This window comes from Hyaena hyaena, unplaced genomic scaffold, assembly GCF_003009895.1.
Source record: "Hyaena hyaena isolate Hyena2069 unplaced genomic scaffold, ASM300989v1 scaffold_529, whole genome shotgun sequence".
NCBI lineage: Eukaryota > Metazoa > Chordata > Mammalia > Carnivora > Hyaenidae > Hyaena > Hyaena hyaena.
The window spans coordinates 871,381-877,680 of record NW_024081162.1 but is presented as its reverse complement, the minus strand read 5'-3'; the positions used below and the strand labels follow the sequence as shown (position 1 = coordinate 877,680).

Genomic DNA, 6,300 nt, shown 5'->3' with positions numbered 1-6,300 from the left:
GTGCAATTTTGATTGGGTTTGCACCAAATGTGTAGATTGCTTTGGGTAGTAATAACATTTTAACTATATTTATTCTTCTGATCCATGAGCAGAGAATGTTTTTCCATTTCTTTGTGTCTTCTTTAATTTCCTTCATAATTATGAAACTTCATAAGTTTTCTATAGTTTTCATCATACAGATCTCCTATATCTTTGGTTGGGTTTATTCCTAGGTATTTTATGGTCTTTTGTGCAGTTGTGAATGGGATCAATTTCTTGATTTCTCTTTCTGTTGCTTCATTATTGGTGTATATAAATGCAACGGATTTCTGTACGTTGATTTTGTACCCTGCAACTTTGCTGAATTCATGGATCAGTTTTAGTAGGCTTCTGGTGAAGTCTGTAGGATTTTCTACGTAGAGTATCATGTTGTCTCTGAAAAGTGAAAGTTTGACTTCATCTTTGCCAATTCTGATGCCTTTTATTTCTTTTTGTTGTCTGATTGCTGATGCTAGCACTTCCAGCACTACGTTAAACAACAGTGGTGAGAGTGGACATCCCTGTCATGTTCCTGATTTCAGGAGGAAAGCTCTCAGTTTTTCCCCATTGAGGATGATGTTAGCTGAGGGCTTCTCATAGATGGCTTTTATGATGTTTAAGCAAGTTCCTTCTATCCCGACTCTCTCAAGGGTCTTCATTAAGAAGCGATGCTGTATTTTATCAAATGCTTTTTCTGCATCTATTAACAGGATCATATGGGGTTTTTTTAAACAATTTTTTTATAGTTTTTATTTATTTTTGAGATAGAGACAGAACATGAGTGGGGGAGGGGCAGAGAGAGAGGGAGACACAGAATCCGAAACAGGCTCCAGGTTCTGAGCTGCCAGCACAGAATTCGACATGTGGCTCGAACCCACGTACCGCGAGATCATGGCCTGAGCCGTAGTCAGTCGGTTAACCAACTGAGCCATACAGGCGCCCCAGGATCATATGGTTTTTATCTTTTCTTTTGTTAATGTGATGCATCACATTGATTGATTTGCGAATATTGAACCAGCCCTGTAGCCCAGTAATGAATCCCACATGATCATGTACACCGATTTTCGAATGCATGGGAATGGGAGGAATGGTGGTGCCCCTAACTCCTGTGTTGTTCAATCATCAACTGTATATAAGAAGACAGATAGCTCATGTAAAAAGATCTGCAAATAGCTTATAAACATATGACTTGTTCAGCTTCTTTAAAAATAAGGTCAGTGTTAAACTACAGTGAGATACAAATTTTCACTTGCTAGATTTGCAAACATCTACGTTTGGAATTACAAACTAACTATGAAAAATGAGCAGGAGAAGTCTTCCATAAACATTGTTGATAGGTAATTTAGGGCAGCCTTTTTGGTGAGCCTCGAAGAACATATATATCAAAATTTTAAATGCACATACACTTGAAACCAGCTCTTCTGGTTTCTCAAAAATTGGTTCTCAGAAATTACTCTGTAGGTGTACTTGTACAATGAATAGCTTTGCTATTCATTACAGCTTATAAAAGAAAAAGATTGGTTCACCTGGAATCACTGTGAAGAGTAAAGTTCAAGGTTTTCAACCCTGAATCATAGCTGGGCCCATAGTAGAGCTGCTTTCGTGAATCAAGCAGCCCTCGTGGAGGTCTGATGGAAACTAGTTGGTGTTCTAGGGGTCAATTCTGTCACCAGCTTGGTGGAAAACAAGAAGGCTCAGCTGGTAGTGATTGCACATGATGTGGATCCCGTTGAGCTGGTTGTCTTCCTGCTTGCCCGGTGTTGTAAGATGGAAGGCCAGGCTGGGGTATCTGGTCCACAGGAAGACCTGCACCACTGTCATCCTCACACAGGTTAACTCTGACTACAAAGGAGATCTGGCTAAGCTGGTGGAAGGTATCAGGACCAATTAGAATGACGGATATGATGAGATCTGCTGTCAGTGTGGAGATAATGTCCTGGGTCCAAAGTCCATGGCTTGCATTGCCAGGCTGGCAAAGGCTAAAACTGGCCACCAAACTGGACTAAGTATATGCTGTTGAATTTTCTGTAATAAAGTTAATGAAAAGTCTTTCAAAAAAAAAAAAAAAAGGAGAGAAAGATTGGGAAAATACCAAGTGTCTCTCAACAGATGACTGGGGCAGAGAGAGAGGGAGACACAGAATCCAAAGCAGTTTCCAGGCTCTGTCCTGTCAGCACAAGGCCCAATGCGGGGCTCAAACTTAGGAACTGTGAGATCATGGCCTGAGCCAAAGTTGGACATTCAACAGACTGAGCCACCCAGGCACCCCCAGATGACAGTTTAAATATATTATTATTTACATCCATAGCATGGAATTATTATAACTATTAAAAAGAATAAAGCAGATATGTAGATACTGATATGTACTATTTTTGACATGTATCATTAAATAAAAAAAGTACAGAGCAATATATATAACATACTATCAGTTTGAGTTTAAAATAACAACAATAACAGCAACCACAACAATGATAATAATAATAGATTGCAACTACTTCACAGTATTAATCCTCTTCAGCCAAAAACTGCCAGAAATACCTGTAGTTGAACCAAGTTGAGTTGTTTATTTTGGGTTGCCTTTTTTTTCCCTCCTTCCTTCAAATATCATGAAGGAACCCTCTTAAAGAGTGTGAAAAAAGACTTGGCTTTGGTTGGGTAATTTTGAGGGAACCAAGGAAGTGGAGACAACTATACCATTGTGTATATTAACAAATTTTGTTGTAGAAAGGGCAGCCTATAGGAGGATAAAGCTATAATTGGACAAAGCCTAAGCTCCCCACTTGGTCTTTGCTGGCATAGGTGGGAATGGGGCCTTCGTTTCTTCTATAGTAAATTGGTTATTTTCCAAAAGTTTTCTGCCTTTGTAGGCTGCCGTTTTCCTGGTCCTTTGGCTCAAAGGAGCAGTTTTTGCTGGGCCTTTTTCTGTAGGTGCCCATTGGTATTTCCAGACTTGCTGGCTTCTCCAGCACCCATTCTGGGATATGTTCAGCAAAAAGAAAACTCAGAGAGCTCATCACCATGTTGTTTGTTCATTGGATCTTGAAGTCCTTAGCTGATATGCTTTCTCATATGTTTGTTTTTTATGTTATACCCAGAAATTTTAGTTGTAAATTGGAAAAGTACACCTACTCCATCTTCTTGGAAGTAGAAATCTCGTGGATATATTTTTTCACTGTTTGAAATTTTTTGCCATAAGCACAAATCATTCATTCAAATAAGTAAATACATATAGATGCATACTTTGCTTTTTCAGAACTGATAATTGCATAATCCCTATGAAGAATATAAAGGAGAACAGTGGGATAGAGAGTGGTTGAAGTTAAGTAAAGCTTCTTGGTTAAGGTAGTCAGGGAAAACCTCTCTGTGACACTTGAGCTGGATTTAAAAGCCAGGCTTGTAAACAGCTGAAGAGGAGAAGAGGAAGAGGAAATGCAAAAGGCCTGAAATAGGAATAAGCTTGGCATAATCCAGGAAGAGAGGGAATTTTAGTATCCATGGAGTACTGGAGCTGTCATCTCACCTATTGTCATAATGAAGAGAATTAGCCAACATTCATATTGGAACCATGCTTACTCATCTGTTGCAACCATAGGTTAAATACAGATACAAGAGTTTGGCAAAAATCAATTACTGCAAGAACTTAAATGCCATGTGGAATTTACAATAAGTAATATTATCTATTTTATTATTTACAAGTTTGTGCAATACATCCTTTATATTAGTAAAATTTATTCTAAAATATATGTATGTGCAAATGTGTGTGTGGGTGTGTAGAGCCTTAAAGAAAAGTGAAGCCTAGGATTATATTTAAGAGTCATTAGTATTTAAATGACAGTTAAGCCACTTAACCAGATAAAATCAACTAGGAAAATTATGTGTGTGTAAACAAAAATAAGTGCAAGGCTAAATCCTGGGTGTGAGAAATGGTATTGCCAATATGGTAGAAGGAAAACCAGGAGAAAATGCTGTGCTGGAAACCGTGTAGGAGGAAGTAGTCAACTGAGTTGGACTTGGCAAAATTGGTAACTTCAACAAGGCACATTTAATGGAATGTTGATGTCAGAAGCCAGATTGGATTAATTTAAAATAGTCTCAGCATTTTTGAGTCCCTGGCTGTCAGCAAGAACCAAGTGCCTTATGAAAGGCAGCAAAAAGGGAGCCAAGAAGAAAGTGGCTGATCCGTTTTCAAGGAAAGGTTGGTATGATGTAAAAGTGCCAGTTATGTTTAATATAAGAAATATTAGAAAAACACTAGTGACAAGAACTCAAGGAACCAAAATTGCATCTGATGGCCTCAAGTGTCGTGTTTTTGAAGTGAGCCTTACTGATCTGCCAAACGAAGTTGCATTTAGAAAGTTCAAGCTAATTACTGAAGATGTTCAAGGCAAAAACTGCCTGACTAATTTCTATGGCATGGATCTTACCTGTGACAAAATGTGCTCCTTGGTCAAAAAATGGCTGATTGTGATTGAAGCTCCTGTTAATGTCAAGCTGCCAATGGCTATTTGCTTCATGTCTTTTGTGTTGGTTTTACTACAAAACACAACAATCAAATTTGGGAGACCTCTTATGCTCACCACCAAGAAGTCCACCAAATTGGGAAAAAGGTGATAGAAATCATGACCCAAGAGATGCAGATAAATGACTTGAAAGAAGTGGTCAATAAATTGATTCCAGACAGCATCAAGAAAGACTTAGAAAAAACTTGTCAGTCTATTTATCCACTCCATGATGTCTTCAGTAGAAAAGTAAAACTGCTGAAGAAACCTAACTTTGAATTGGGAAAGCTCATGGAGCTTCATGATGAAGGTATTAGCTCTGGAAAAGCTGCTGGGGGTGAGACTGGTGCTAAAGTTGAACAAGCTCATGGATATGAGCAGCCAGTCCAAGACTCTGTTTAAAATTCAGACATTTAATGGTGACAAATAAAAAATATTATCTGTTATATTTAATTTCTGGCCATTCTTTTTAAATAATCTGTACTTGGTGAATCAGATGTTCTGAACTGATGGTGATGTGAACTCTTCTGAGCTGCTGTAGGGATTTTATCCATTGCTCTTAGTTACTAAATAGCTGCAAAAGGATAGTGATCTATTTTAAGCTGTAGTAACCTGGATGGAAGTATAATAGATGGTTAATAAAAGGGAATCCTTAAAAACAAATAAAACAGTCATAGCATTTCGATTGTCAATCAAGATTTATGCAAAATGCATTTTGAAATTTTCTTCTATGAGAAATATATTTTTTGTCCAACTGCTTAGTATTGGCTTTCAAAGATTTTCTACTTGAAAAGAATCCCTATCTTTTAGGAATACATCTCACTTGTGTTCCCATCCTCCTTGCCCTTCCCTTCCCCCATCATCCTTAAGAATCTTTCCACAAGACCATTCTGTTTCCTACACATTCCTTACAAAACCATATAAACTTTGAAGTATTTACAAATGAGATGATGTTATATTTATAGTTGGCTTCAAATAATCCACTCTGTGTGCAATGGTGGGAGGGCATGGATTTGGTAAGGGTGTGGATGAAACAAAATTGGCCATATGTTGAAAAGCTTTGAGGATGGATGAGTACTAACAGGTTGATTATACTATTCTTTCTGTATTTGTCTATGATTGAAATTTTCTAGAATAAAAATATATGTATTTTTTAAATGTTTTATTTATTTTTGAGGGAGAGAGGCAGAGTACAAGTGGGGAAGAGGCAGAGAGAGAGGGAGACACAGAATCCAAAGCAGGTTCCAAGCTCTGAGCTGTCAGCATAGTACCTGACACAGGACTTGAACTACTGAACTGCAAGATCATGACCTGAGCTGAAGTCAGATGCTTAGCCGACTGAGCCACCCAGGTGCCCCAAGAGTAAAAATACATTTTTAATATTTTAAAACTATTTTTAAAACATCTTTAATGTTTTAAAAATATTCTTAAATGTGGGAAGAAAACTAGGATAGTTTTGCCATCAAGAAATTTACACACAACTTGAGAAGGCACTTTATTCAAAGAGTTAAAACTCAGAGAGTGAGGAGAGAAGAGTGTTCACTGGCAGAGGGAAAGATAACACACAGGTGTTGGGGCACCTGGGTGGCTCAGTTGGTTAAGCGTCCGACTTTGGCTCAGGTCATGATCTCACGGTTCGTGGGTTCAAACCCCGCATCAGGCTCTGTGCTGACAGCTAGCTCAGAGCCTGGAGCCTGCTTCAGATTCTGTGTCTCCCTCTCTCCCTGACCCTCCTCTGCTCACACTGTCTCTGTCTCTCAGAAATAAATAAAACATTAAAAAA

General features: G+C 38.3%; 1 pseudogene; it reads left to right on the top strand.

Annotated features, from left to right (window-relative positions):
- Window positions 1-1,735: 1,735 nt before the first annotated feature.
- Window positions 1,736-4,919, top strand: LOC120247542 (annotated as a pseudogene).
- Window positions 4,920-6,300: the final 1,381 nt, after the last annotated feature.